The sequence below is a fragment of the Cervus canadensis genome, chromosome 1, assembly GCF_019320065.1.
Source record: "Cervus canadensis isolate Bull #8, Minnesota chromosome 1, ASM1932006v1, whole genome shotgun sequence".
In the NCBI taxonomy this organism is placed as follows: Eukaryota; Metazoa; Chordata; class Mammalia; order Artiodactyla; family Cervidae; genus Cervus; species Cervus canadensis.
Window position 1 is genome coordinate 94,845,388 of NC_057386.1, and position 13,967 is coordinate 94,859,354.

Genomic DNA, 13,967 nt, shown 5'->3' on the forward strand with positions numbered 1-13,967 from the left:
CGTGCCACTAAATTGCCACTGTATGTGAACCCAGACAAAGTAACAGTTCTAGGAATTTTCTTTTTGATTTACATCTACATCAAACATCTTTCTAAATTCAATCAAATAAACAATAGATTACTGCTGCTGCTAAGTCACTTCAGTCGTATCCGACTCTGTGCTACCCCATAGATGGCAGCCCACCAGGCTCCCCTGTCCCTGGGATTTTCCAGGCAAGTGGGGTGCCATTGCCTTCTCTGAAATAATAAATTAAGAGGGAAGCAAAAAACAAAGCAGTTAATTGAATGGACAGGTCAACAATTGGAAACTTACAAAATTTTGTAGATAAAGTTGTCCTTTACCAATGTGAACAAAATTAATGTTTGTGTAAATATTTTTTTCGTTTTCTATATTAAACATGGGAAGTTAAACAGGCAAACATCCAAACTTCAATTTATGGTAACAATTATGCTAACAGAGAATTCACAGAGGAAAACTAGTAAACTATGTACACTTATCCCAATATAGAATTTTAAAAAGTGATATCTATTAACAAGAACAATAGATTGCCTGTGTGACCCTCTGCCATTAATCTTCACAGTGCAAACACTGTATTTTAAAAAGGTAAAATTACATATATTAAAAAATAACTGGCAGGGTTGTGTTTTGTTTGATGCTTGCAAATTACAGAATAAAATGAGTTGGTGTATTCTGGAGTTTTCTTGTATGGGAAAAGGGTTGAAACCTTGTTCTCAAAAAGCTAGAGCTAAGCTATGATTCTCAGTAAAAGATATTGTTAAACAAGCTCAATTTCATTCACTCTATTTTTCAAGGTTTTCTTTCTTATCAATAATAAAATTTATGACATGTTATTATTATCATTAAACCATATTAAACCAAAGCAATACATAAATTGAGGGCTTCCCAGGTGGTGTTAGTAGTAAAGAACCCACCTGCCAATGTAGGAGACATAAGAAACTCGGGTTTGATCCCTGGGTCAAGAAGTTGCCATGGAGGAGGGCATGGCAACCTACTCCAGTATTCTTGCCTGGAGAACCCCATGGACAGAGGAGCCTTGTGGGCTACAGTCCATGGGGTCAGACATGACTCAAACAACTTAGCACTCAAGCAAACATAAATACATACATATTAAATCATGAAGTAAAGTGAAGTCGCTCAGTTGTGTCCAACTCTTTGCGACCCCATGGAATGTAGCCTACCAGGTTCCTCCATCCATGGGATTCTCCAGGCAAGAATACTGGAGTGGGTTGCATTTCCTTCTCCAGGAGATCTTCCTGACCCAGGGATTGAACCCGGGTCTCCCGCATTGTAGGCTCAGACGCCGTCTGAGCCACCACGGAAGCTCATATTAAACCATAGCTTTACACAAATTTCCATTTTGTAACTCTGTTATTCATTGATATTTTATTCAAATGTTATTTATATAAATAATATTCTAAGTAATATTCTAAGTATTTCCATTAAATTTACAATTGCATTTCAGATTTGATGTACTAACTTTATTAAAGACCTAGGAAATTTTGATTTACAACAAAAATTAATGTGGAATAATAATATGGGTCAATTATTATCAAAAGACTATTAAACTGTTTCCATGTCAAGCAATTTTATTTACACTGCTAATTTGTAGCTATTGCAAACCATCAAATCTGTTTTACTATATTTATGAATGTCTAGAGTTAACCTGATTTGGAAATGCATGCCATTGTTATTCATAGGGATCTTTGGTGTATTATTGAATTTGTTTTACTATTTGAATTATAAAATTCAACTAGATAAATACTAAAATCACCCTCCATAATATGCAGTTCAATGAATTACCACCAAGGAATACCTGGGTTATCCGCCTCCCAGAACAAGAAATAAAATTAGCACCATCACCCAAAAGACTCTTATTTGTCCATTCCCTAACATAATCACCTAATCCTTTGCCAAATAGTAACCTTACTTTCATCTCTCAAAGTAGAGTTTTGTTTTTCCTGCTTTTATATAAATCAAATCATGCATTAATATCATTTTTAAATGTAATTATTAACAGGTATATCTTTGAGGACTAACATCTTGGACTTACCATTACAATTGCGATCCATCTATGCTTAAGTACTGAATTCATCTTTGTTGTTGTATGACATTCAATGGTTATTAAATATTGCATTAACAATTTTCTTTCCTTAGAAATGTGGCTTGCATCTTTTTTTTCATTATGAAAAATAATACCAAGAATATTTTTGCTTATTCTTGGTGTACATATACATTCATTATTTTGGATATAATCCCGGAATAAGAATTGATAGATAAAGGTTACGTGTCACTTCAAATCTAATATACACTTTCGATCTGAATTGATGCTTCGAACTGCGGTGCTAGAGAAGATTCTTGAGAGTCCCTTGACAGCAAGGAGATCAAACCAGTCAATCCTAAAGGAAATCAACCCTGAATATTCATTGGAAGGACTGATGCTGAAGCTTAGGTCTCAATATTTTGGCCAACTGACATGAAAAGCTGACTCATTGGGAAAGATTGAAGGCTGGAGGAAAAGGGGACAAAAAAGAATGAGATGGTTCAATGGCATTACTGATTCAATGGACATGAGTTTGAGCAAGCCCTGGGATTTGGTGATGGACAGGGAAGCCTGGCATGCTGTATTCCATGGACTCGCAAAGCGTCAGGCATGACTGGGTAGCTGAACAACAACAACAAATCTGAGTTTAAAAGCAATTATACCATTTTAATGATATATTTCCAATAGAATTGTAGGAAAGTATACTTACCCCACATTTTCATTACTTGCTATTTTCAGAATGTTTGATCTTCACCCTTCTGATGAGCATGCTGCAATATTTCATCATAGTTTTAAGTTGAAATGTCCTGACCTCAAATGAAGTTGACCAACTTTTTGTATTTTTATTGACCTTAGAGATTGTCTTGAAATAAGCTCATCTTCATCAATTTTACCCAATTTTCTGATGTCATAACTATTTTTCTTAATGAGTTGTATCAATAATCTGGACAGTCTTTAGTTTCTCTGCTTTTACTCTTATCTGTCACAAGTATCTACTTCAGTTTGTATCTTGCAATTTGACTTTTCTCTCTCTTAACTATTTCTCTTGATAAACCAAAGTTCCTAATTTAGTTGGATTTTCAACACTTCCTTTTTGAATATTGTGGGGTTTTGGTAATTTTTTTGTCCAGTACAAGAACGTGCCTTACCTTGCAATCATGAATATATTTTCCTATGTTATCTTCTTTAGTCTTATGATTTGCTTTTCATACTTAGAGCTACATTAATCAAAAATCTATTTATATCTATGATGTGAGATATGATCAAGTTTAATTTTAAAAATGTTGATGTATAGTTAACACAGAGGCATTTAATGAAAAGATTATTTCCCCGATACTGTTTAATGCCACCTTTATCATAATTCAGTATTCCATATGTGGGTAGGACAGTTTCTAATGGCTACTTTCTGTTATGTTAGTTTCTTTGTCCTACTTTATAATGAGAAAACACTGTTTAAGAAATCTAGTATTTTACAGATATCAATAAACTGTAGCGTAAATCTTTCCACATTATTTTTCTCTGCAAAAATATCTTAGCTATACTGGCCTTCTATCATTCCATTTATGTTTTAAAATCAGCCTGTCCAACACAATCAAAATTAAATAAATAAAAGCCATTTTGGATTGTACTGCCTATAGATCAGTTATAAAGGTATAGATATATTTACAGCATTGAGTTTCTAGTACTATATTAGTGCTTTTCTCTACTTATTTAGGTATATAAAACTTCCTTTAAATGTTTTATATCAATAGCTTTTGACATATATAGAGAGATCTTAAATATCTTTTGTTGGATTTATTTAAATCTTTTTAAAGTTATCTTTTAAAATATCATATAATATGTGAGTGTATACAAAATTGATAGAGAAAACTGACAAATTAAATTTATGACTACTTTATTGATAGATGTTCTGATTTTTATATTTACATGGTTATAGTGTCTAAAGATGTGATTCTTTTGTTCTCTTTAATATTTCTGTAACATTTTTTTATTAAGGGAATGTCTGAAACTCTTATTTATATCAATAGATATGTTTATATCTGTTGTTAGCAAACATTTTTGTCTTATTTAAGATCTCTAAGAGAAAGCTTTCAGAAATTGACCATCATTCATGATGCTTGCTGAGGATTTTTTAAATAGAAATTCTTTGTTGAGATTAAGGAAGTTCCCATCTATTTATTAAATAGGTTTATGCATATATTGAAAAGTTTATGATTTATTTGTTTTGTTAATGTGATAAACTATATAAATATGTTTTCAAGTATTATAAGTACTTATCAGTCCATGGATGAACTCAATTTGTTTATGATGTAATATATACATATGTGGGGCTTTCTAGGTTGTGCTAGTGGTCAAGCTTCCACCTAGAAATGGAAGAAACATAAGAGACACTAGTTTGATCCCTGGGCGGGGGAGATTCCCTGGAGAAGGGCAAGGCAACCCAGCCCAGTATTCTTGCCTGGAGAATCCTATGGATAGAGGAGCCTGGTGGGTTACAGTCTTTAGGATTGCAAAAAGTTGGACTTGACTGAAGTGACTTAGCATGGTCACATACATATATGTGTGTGTGTGTGTGTGTGTGTGTGTGTGTGTATATATATATATATATATGCTGTTGTTGTTCAGTCGCCAAGTCGTATTGACTCTTTGCGACCCCATGGACTACAGCACACCAGGCTTTCCTATCCCTCACTGTCTCCCAGAGTTTGCCCAAGTTCATGTCCATTGAATTGGTGATGCCATCCAACCATCTCATCCTGTTGCCCTTTTCTTCTGCCTTCAATTCTTCCCAGAATCAAGGTCTTTTCCAGTGAGTTGGCTGTTCTCATCACATGGCCTTTCCTTTAGGATTGGCTGGTTTGATCTCCTTGCTGGCTCTGCATATAAGTTAAATAAACAGAGAGACAGTAAACAAACTTGTCATACTCCTTTCTCAATCCTGAACCAGTCAGTTGCATACAAGGTTCTAACTGTTGCTTATTGATCCGCAGGCAGGTTACTCAGGAGACAGGTAAGATGGTGTGGTATTCCCATCTCTTAAGGAGTATTTCAAAGTCTGTTATGATCCACACAGTCAAAAATTTTACCACAGTCAATTAAACAGAGGTAAATGCTTTTTTCGATTTTCCTTGCTTTCTCTACAATCCAGTGAATGTTGGCAATTTGATCTCTGGTTTTTCTGCCTTTTATAAACCCAGCTTGAACATCTGGCACTTCTCAGTTCATATAATGCTGAAGCTAAGCTTAAAGGATTTTGAGCATAACCTTACTAGTATGGGAGATGAGTGCAACTGTCCAGGGGTTTGAACATTCTTTAGTACTGCCCTTCTTTGAAATTGGGATTAAGGCTGAACTTTTCCAGTCCTGTGGCCTCTGTTGGGGTTTTCCAAATTTGCTGACATATTTAGCACAGCACTTTAATAGCATCATCTTTTAGGATTTTAAATAGCTCTGTTGGAATTCCTTCACCTCCATTAGCTTTATTAGCAGCAGTGCTTCCTAAGGCCCACTTGACTTCACACTCCAGAATGTCTGACTGTGAATGAGTGCCCACACCATCGTGGTTATCCAGGTCATTATGATCCTTTCTGTACAATTCTTCTATGTATTCTTGCCATCTCTTCTCAATTTCTTCTGCTTCTATTAGGTCTCTACCATTTCTGTCCTTTATTGTGTCCATCTTTCGATGAAATATTCCTTTGATATTTCTGGTTTTCTTGAAAAGATCTCTAATCTTTCCTCTTGTGTTCCTTTCCTCTATTTCTTTTCATTGTTTATTGAAGAAGGCCGTCTAGTCTCTTCTTACTATTCTCTGAAATTTTGCATTTAGTTGGGTGCATCTTTCCCTTTCTCCCTTGCTTTTCACTTCTCTTTTTTCCTAAGCTATTTGTAGCCTCCTCAGGCAACCACTTAGCCTCTTGTATTTCTTTTTCTTTGGATGGTTTTGTTCTCTTGCCCCCTGTACAATATTACGAACATCTGTCCATAGTTCTTCACACACTCCATTTACTAGATCTAATCCCTTGAATCTATTGGTCACCTTCACTGTATACTCACAGGGGATTTGATTTGTCATACCTGGCTGGCCCAGTGGTTTTCCTTGCTTTGTTTAGTTTAAGCCTGATTTTTTCTACGAGGAGCTGATGATCTGAGCCACAGTCAGCTCCAGGTCTTGTTTTGCTGACTGTTTATAGCTTCTCCATCTTCAGCTACAAAGAATAAAATCAGTCTGATTTCAGTATAGACCATTTGGTGATGTCCATGTGTAAAGTCATCTCTTGTGTTTTTGAAAAAGTGTTTGCTATGACCAAGTGCATTCTCTTGGTAGAATTCTGTTAGCCTTTGCCCTGCTTCATTTTGCACTCCAAGACTAAATTTGCCTATTACTCCAGGTATATCTTGACTTCTTACTTTTGCATTTTAATCCCCTATGATGAAAAAGATATATTTTTTGGTATTAGTTCTAGGAGGTCTTCTAGGTATTCATAGAACTGATCAAATTCAGCTTCTTTGGCATCAGTGGTTGGAACATATATTTGGATTACTGTTATGTTGAATGGTTTGTCTTGGAAATGAACAGAGATCATTCTGTCGTTTTTTGAGGTTGCACCCAAATACCACATTCTGGTCTTTTTTTGTTGATTTCTCCATTTCTCCATTTCTTCTATGGGATTCTTGCCTATACTAGTAGATATAATGGTCATCTGAATGAAGTTCATCCTTTCTCTTCCATTTAAGTTCACTGATTCCTAAGATGTCAATCAATATTTACTCTTGTTATCTCCTGCCTGAACATGTTCAATTTACCTTGATTCATGGACCTAAAATTCCAGGTTCCTATACAATATTTCTCTTTACAGCACCATATTTTACTTTCACCACCAGACACATCCACAACCAAGCATCATTTCTGCTTTGGCCCAGCCACTTCATTCTGTTTGGAGCTATTAGTAGTTGTCATTTGCTCTTCCATGTTGGACAGCTGCCAACCTGGAGGGCTCATCTTTTGGTGTCATATTTTTTGCCTTTTTATACAGTTCATGGGGTTCTCACTGGGCAAGTATTCTGGAGTGGTTTGCCATTTCCTGCTCCAATGGATCACATTTTTCCAGAACTCTCCACTATGACCCATCTATATTGGGTGGACCTGTATGGCATGACTCATAGCTTCATTGAGATATACAAACCTCTTCACCACAGCAAGGCAGTCATCCATTAAGTGGGTGCTTAGTAGCTCAGTTGTGTCCAGCTCCTTGTGACCCCACGGGCTGTAGCCCATGGGTTTCTCTGTCCATGGGGATTCTCCAGGCAAGAATACTGGAGTGGGTTGCCATGCCCTTCTCCAGGGGATCTGTCAAACCCAGGTCTCCTGTATTGCAAGCAGATTCCTTACCATCAAGCCACCAGGGAAGCCCAAGAATACTGGTGTGGTAGCCTATCCCTTCTCCAGGGGATCTTCCTGACCCAGGGATTGAACCAGCATCTCCTGCATTGGCAGGGGAATTCTTACCACTGAGCCACCAGGGAACCCAAGATTGGCATTAGTTTTCCCTGGTAGAACTCAATAATGAACAAACTGAGCTTGAAATCTTTGTGAAAGAAGTTTTTAATTAAGATTTATTTCACTTGAAAGTTATAGGACTCTTTATATTTTGCATGTTTCTTTTTAATAGTTTTGTTTACTATAAATAATCAATTTTGTTTATATTTTTTAAATTTATTCACATGATATTCTTTATAATATCTTCATCTTATCTCTGAGGCTTTTTAGAGTTCATTGGCTCCTTTTTTATCACTCCTTATATTTGATATTTATGCTTACCTTTTTAAAATTCCTGATGAATCTTCCTAACTTTTACAGTTTTATTTTATTTTTAATAGTTATCTTAATTTATTTATACATTTTATATATTTTAACTAATTTGCTTCAGTTTTAAAATAAATGTTCTACTTTCTGCTCATTAATTTGATATTTTGGGGAATGGTACTTGCATCAGTGACTTCTAGCCTTTTTTCCTTTTAATATATGTAACCTAGCTACATTTAATCATTAGTCTATCTGTATTACACATTTAGTTAAATTTTATTGGAGTATAACATTCATGAAGTAAAATACTTAAGGTTCACTAATCTTTAATGTACAGACTGACTTCTTTTTACAAAGCTAATATCCTTTAACCACTCTAACTCTTTGCAGCTGCCTGGCTTGTTTGATATTGCTCAAAATGTAGGTAGTATCTTCCATGAATGTATTTCAATGGAAATTATTTTTTTTAATTAAGGTAATGCAATTATATACAATTCTTTTAAGATTTTAGGGTTTCATTTTCTTTTTATTTTCTTTCTTTCAAAATGTACTTATTTTATCATTATGTATGAATTTATTTAGAAAAGAGTTTTGAGACGGTTTGCCCCTAGAAAGCACTTATTCAAAGCACTATGTGAGCATTGCTTCACATCAAATTCATGAAAACACTGAGAAATTCCTGTTTAATTGTATGTCAGTTTTCTTTTTTTTTAACCTAAAATTGGGCAGATTGCCATTTTTATTCAATTCCATGTTGACTAGGTTATTCAAGTGTTAACATAAGTCTTAGGTGAGCGTTCCCTCCTCAGTCCAGCAGTGGACATTTTAGTAGTTGCAACATTATCCCCCTGATAAGCTGTTAAGTCTTCAAAGGCAAAAGTAAGTACCTTCCCTTTTAGAACAGAACCATTATTTGGTGATGTTATTGTCAGGATCAAAGTAAATCTGTCAAAACAGAAGAAGTCATACCCGCCACCAACCAAATTGAGCAGCTTATTTAAAATAAGTTGTAAAGTAGGCAATGGGGAGGGGTTTGATTTCCCCATCAAGAAGGTGATACACTTTAAATCACAATTTATTCTTAGACAAAAGTCAGAATGCCATTCTAAGCAACACTAAAACCTTTTCTGTTATTTTGATGGAGAGCCCTGTGCAGCTTATAAATCAGGCTTAAACTTGCTGCACTGAGGCAGGCTGCATACCCTTTCCAAGCATTCAGTGTGCTATACAAGGAGAACTAAATGCCATCAATCTTCACAATCTACAGTGCGGTGAGGTAAATTGCTAGCGCCTCATTCCCTCACTCAAATTTTTCATCTCAGATGCCAGGGCAGTAAAGTCTATAAAGAAAGCCTATTCAGAGTCTTTTGTTCCTTTTCTTTGTCAGTTCTTGATAACTTTTATTACAAACTCACAACCATGCTCCTTGCTGTGGCTACAGCTATATTCATTATCTCTGCTTCCCAACTACTGAGTGAGAACCTAAGTCTGGGTGTGAAGGCAGAGCCAACAGGTCTCAGTATAGTATCTGAGATGGATGCTTATCTAGAGGGCCCAGAGGGCCCAGACTACCTGAGACAGTTCTGGCTTCACCTGTGGTTCCAGGTTCACCCCAGTTTACTGCACTGGTCCCACCACTGTTCAGTCTGAAAAACATGGTTGTTTGAATTCAAAGATTGCATTATCACTCTTGCCATAAACTGCAATCTCTACTCTTACCCAAAGAGTAGGTGGTGTAGGGCAATTTCTGAGTGTAGTATCAAATTTATCCACTAGTTTATCAAACCATAATACAGATAGTCACTTTCCATACAAAATATAGATAATGGATTTGAACGTAATCTCTTTTACTTCCAATAATCTCCTGTTTCAGTTGAAAGGAAACTGACCCAGAAAGCAAGTTTTTCCTTATACTGTATATGCTTCATTACCGGTAGGGGAAAAAACCCTATAAATTTCAGAGGAATTTATTTCTCTTAATTGTTTATTTAATCTTTTCATTACTAGGAATGTTGAAAAAGATATTAAGATCATGTAAATGCTTGGATATCAAGTATATTTTGATATTAGTTTGAAAGTGTTGATATTGATAGTCATACAAAAAGACCATTATTTTCATAATGATTCTTATTTCATTTGCAAGTTAGTTATTGTTACTATATTTCAAATAATTTTCTAAAAATGGGATAGTGCTTCTGTAGGTATTTATTAAAATATGTTATTTCAACATTAGGAAAATTATGGTTATACAAGTTCAAAACATTTTAAATAAAAACTGTAGCATGACCATTAATTAATCCCATGTATCATTTAGGAATTTCTAGAATATGTTTTATATGTTTGATCTTTTGTTGAGTAATATATTTTCTTTTCCATTACAAAGTTTAGTTTTGATTACTTTTGGATCCAAATCTGAGAAACTATGGTGTGCTGAAGACACAAGAGTATGGGGAACTGTTTTCTACATGGCATTCAGAGAGTTGGTGGACTGACCAAGATGGGAGATGAAGTTGGCCAAATCTTGGCCAAACCATGCTGTAGTCAATGGGAACAGCTTGTAACATGGGTAGCTTTAAAAGTTATGTAGACAAATGCTCCCTCTTCAATACAGCTTCTCAAACTTTGGTCTTTGAAAGTACAAGGAAGCATTTTTCACATGCTTCATGCATACACAAAACTGCTCTGACAAAAGGTCAGGGTCATAAAAAAACTTACCCTCTGATACACAGGCGATTCCAATTCACAAGCATATTTTCCCAATGGGGGAAAAAAGTTCCACTCATTTCTCTACCTGGATTGTAGATATAGACCACCTCTCTGTATGGTCTTTTGAAGGCAAGAACATATTCCTTGTCTACATATTTTATTCCACACAATATCACTTTCTGTGAGTCTTCTTGAAGTTATCTTTCTTTTATACTCATCCCCTATGTCCTGCCACTTTTCTTCTGACATTATGGCCATGGTATCCTCAGCTTTAGCTTTTCTATTCCTCTGATGCCTCAGAGAAGATTGTTTTCCACATTCTTGTTCTCCTCCTGTCACTCTCCCAACCATGCTCTACTTTCACTTGCTCGTTGTTTTTTTTTTTCCTGTTGGAGGATAATTGCTTTACAGTGTTGTATTAGTTTCCTCCATACAACAGCATGAATCAGCCATAAGTATACATATGCCCCCTCCCTCTTTAACTTCCTTCCCACCTCCCACCCCACCTTACCCCTCTAGGTTATCTCAGAGAACTGAGTTGAGCTCCCTGTGTTATAGAGCATCTTCCCACTAGGTATCTACTTTACACATGGTAATGTATAAATTCCAAAGCTGCTCTCTCAATTCACTGCACCCTCTCCTTTCCCTACTGTGTCCACAAGTCTCTTTAAGTCTGCTCCTCTATTCCTCCCCTTCAAATAGGTTCATCAATAATTTTTTTCTAGATTCCATATGTATGTGTGTTAATATTCAACATTTGCTTCCATCTTTCTGACTTACTTCACTCTGTATAACATCCCCCTCACTACAACCAACTCAAATTCATCCCTTTTTATGGCTGAGTAATATTCCATTGTACATAAGTGCCATGTCTTCTTTATTCATCTGTTGATGGACATCTAGGTAGCTTCCATGTCCTAAATATTGTAACTAGCACTGTAATGAACATTGGGGTACATGTATCTTTTTAAATTATGATTTTCTCAGGATATATGCTCAGTAGTGGGATTGCTGGGTCATACACTAGATTTATTCTTAATTTCTTAAGGACTCTCCATACTGATGGAGGGCAGTGGAGGGGAAGTTCCTTGTTTTTCTGAGTAACTCATGTTGTAGGCAGGCCTGGAGTCCCTATTCTTAGGGAGGGTGGTCTGCTAGGTGCCCTGTTCCTGTCAGTCACTATTTCTAATACAATGCGCATCTGGCTTCTCTCCTAGAAAGACAACGTTCTATATTTTAGTTCATTTGCCCAGCTACACAGGGCTCCAAGGATCACAGTGTTTATGACCTTCCCCCAATGAAATTAAGGCTATTGTTTCACGGGAAAGATGAGGAAGAACAATTCAGGCTGATACTCCTGGAAATCCTTCATTAGTTTCTACTCCCCACCCCCAGGCCTAAAACACAAAGAACACATTCTTTGAAAAGTAGAGTTGGGTTTAAAACTGTGGAAATTAATTTTATCTTTATGTTACAAATAATAAACTTTCAAGCTTGAAATGTAGGTTTCAATTAGCTATCCATCAAAGATAGTCATCACCTAAAGATTATAGTGCAGCAGAAAGAGTTCAAAAATATTGCTACGTTTAAGACAATAGGTTTCTATGCCCAGACTATTCTATTAAGTAAAGTTATTTTGAGGAATTAGCAAGTATGAGTTATAGTATAAAATAGACTGTTTTATTAATTTTAATCACATGAAGTAAATAAAACTGAAAACTTTATCCTTTCTTTCAGATGTAACAAAATAATTTTTTTTTTCCTGTAGGTACTAGATTATTATTTAAATACAAGTTGTGCATACAAAAGAGATGTCATTGGTCTTCTAAAAATTCTATCTTCAGAGAGTAAACAAAAGTGTCTTTAAAAAATAACATTTACTCAACAGGTACTGAACAAATATTTAGTTAGAAGCAACTGTAAGTCACCTGTTTTCTAAGTAGAGGGATTTAAATCATTAAACAACAGCAAAACAAAATATCAACCCTTGTGTAACTTATTATATTCTAGTAGGAATAAAAAAAGAAACAACTAAATGTAGACTCTGATGTCACATATTGACAAATACTATGAAGAAATATAAAGCAAAGTAAGAAGAGAAAAAAGGGTGAGTAGGAAAATGTTCTATTTTAGATATTAGTTCAGTTCAGTCACTCAATCGTGTCTGACTCTTTGTGACCCAAAGGACTGCAGCACTCCAGGCTTCCCTGTCCATCACCAACTCCCAGAGCTCACTAAAACTCATGTCCATTGAGTTGGTGATGCCACCCAACCATCTGATCCACTGTTGTTCCCTTCTCCTCCCACCTTCAATCTTTCCCAGCATCAGGGTCTTTTCAAATGAGTCACTTCTTCACATCAGGTGGCCAAAGTATTGTAGTTTCAGCTTCAGCGTCAGACCTTCCAATGAGTATTCAGGACCGATCTCCTTTAGGATTGACGACTTTCATCTCCTTGCTGTCCAAGACACTCTCAAGAGTCTTCTCCAACATCATAGTTCAAAAGCATCAATTCTTCAGCGCTCAGCTTTCTTTATAGTCCCACTCTCACATCCATACATGATTACTGGAAAAATCATAGCTTTGAGTAGATGGACCTTTGTTGGCAAAGTAATGACTCTGCTTTGAATATGCTGTCTCAGTTCAGTTCAGTTCAGTCATTCAGTCGTGTCCAACTCTTTGTGACCCCATGAATCACAGCACGCCAGGACTCCCTGTCCATCACCAACTCCCAGAGTTTACTCAAACTCATGTCCATCGAGTCGGTGATGCCATCCATCCATCTCATCCTCTGTCGTCCCCTTCTCCTCCTGCCCCTAATCCCTCCCAGCATCAAGGTCTTTTCCAATGAGTCAACTCTTCACATGAGGTGGCCAAATATGCTGTCTAGGTTGGTCATAACTTTTCTTCCAAGGAGCAATCATCTTTTAATTTCATAGCTGCAGTCACCATCTGCAGTGATCTTGGAGCCCCCCCAAAATAAAGTCTGTCACTGGTTCCATTGTTTCCCCATCTATTTGCCATGAAGTGATGGGATCAGATGCTATGATCTTAGTCTTATGAATGTTGAGTTTTAAGCCAACTTTTTCACTGCTCCTTTCTCCTGGGTCCTGATGCACACAAGGCTTTGCTTGTGTCCTCCAAGAGTCTGTTCCCCCAGTCCTGTGTAAATTCTGGAGGCTCTATGGTGGGGTCAATGGTGACCTCCTCCAAGAGGGCTTATACCATACTACTGCACCCAGGGCCCCTGCCCCTTCAACAGTCCCCTGCTGACCCATACTTCCTCAGAAGAGACTCAAATACAGTTCTGTCTCAGTCTCTGTGGGGTCTCTGGGTCCTGGTGTGCACAAGGTATGTTTGAGGCATTTTAGATGCAGGTGTTAGTAAATCAAAC